Source organism: Urocitellus parryii, chromosome 1 (genome assembly GCF_045843805.1).
Source record: "Urocitellus parryii isolate mUroPar1 chromosome 1, mUroPar1.hap1, whole genome shotgun sequence".
NCBI classification, from domain to species: Eukaryota; Metazoa; Chordata; class Mammalia; order Rodentia; family Sciuridae; genus Urocitellus; species Urocitellus parryii.
This window is the reverse complement of record NC_135531.1, coordinates 161,642,492-161,644,195: the sequence shown is the minus strand read 5'-3', so window position 1 is coordinate 161,644,195 and position 1,704 is coordinate 161,642,492.

The following is a 1,704-nucleotide window of genomic DNA, read 5'->3' as shown; positions in this document are numbered from 1 at the left end:
AGAGGCCAAGCCGGGGGCTAGGAGAGGATGGAAGGACAGGGACGAGCAAGGGTTAGGTCATGGATCTCACCTTGTTTTGTGTTTCCTACTGTCACTTGCAGAGGGTGGGATTCCTTTCCATTGCTCCTCATGTCTGGCTCTGTTTGCCTGGAGATCTGGGCCAGCCTGGAATCCCTGATGGTATTCCTGATAACCCAGCAGAGGCCACTGCAGGGCTCGGGTGACTGGAGCTGGAGGCATGGCCCCGTCCCCTCTGCGGATCAGGCCCTCAGTGGGGCCAGTCGCTCCTACCCTTTCTCACCCAAGTCTCACCAAGACTCCATGGAGAAGTCCATTTCAGGGATAAGAAAATCAAGGCTCTTCCCATGAGGATGCAAGGAATTCTGGGAAGCTTTCTTGCTACCGCCTTGCCCCGTCCCGGCCACACACTGGACACAAATGCTCCCAGCCACCACCAGGCTCAGGCTCTGGACCTCAGGGACCTCAGTCATCCTGGTTTGGTTGGTGATTCCCTGGTGGAACACTCCTGTGAGCATTTCTTCATGTGCTCATTGGCTCTTTACAGATCTTCCTTGGAAAAATGTGCAGCCAAGTCCTTTGCCCAGTTTTTAATCAGGTTGTTGATTCCGTGGTGTTGCTGAGCCATGGAGTCTTCATGTATTCTGGATAACAACTCCTCACTAGAGTTGCAGTATCGCCCTCCCATCCCATAGGCAGCCTATTCATTGTGGCCTGAGTCTCTGGATACACAGAAGTTTTAAATTTTCAGGTGATCACTTTTCATTTTGTTCTCTGTGCTTTTGGTGTCACGGGCAAAACTCCTTCTATCTCCCAGCTTTTCTGGTGTCCGAGTGCTAAAATGTACAATGGCTACCATTAAAACAAACAAACAAACAAAAAACCCGGAAGTCAAGTCTGGTGCAGTGGTGCACACCCCTAATCCCGTAATCCAGTGACCTGGGCGGCTGAGGCAGGAGGATCGCAAGTTCAAGGTCAGCCTCAGCAACTTAGTGAGGTCCTGTCTCAAAATAAAATTGACCAGGCTGGGGATGTAGCTCAGAGGTAAAGTGCTTACCTAGCATGTGTGAGACCGGGGTTCAATCCCTGGCACCTAATTTAAAAAAAAATAGAAATCAATCAGAGTTAGCCAGGATATGGCCGAATCAGAACGTTTGTGTACTGTCAGTGGGATGTAAAATCATGGGATGTAAAAATCATGTCACCTCTGTGGAAAACAGTTCAGCATTTACTCAAAAACTCAGAATTACTAATGATCCCACAACTCCACTTGTGAATGCACACTCAAAAGAGCTGAAAGCAGAGTCCCAAAGAGACATCTGTACACCTGCATTCACAGGAGCACTCTTTACAATAGCCAGACGTGGGAGCCACCCAACGTCCATTAGTGTATAAGCAAAATGAGCTGTCCACTGTGCAATCTCATTCAGCCCCTGAAAGAAAGGAAATCTGACCCTTGCTGAAATATAGATGACCCTTGGGGACACTGCTAAGAGGAACAAACCAGTTACCAAAGGACACACACTAGGCTTTCCCCGTCTGCGGTTCCTGCAGCAGGAAGCTTGGAGAGAGGGAGGGAGGAGACGGTGGTAGGGCTGGGAGGGCAGACGGGGAGGTAGTGCTTAGAGGATAACGAGTCCAATCTGCAAGATGAAAGGGTTCTGGAGGCGGGTGGGATGATGGTGA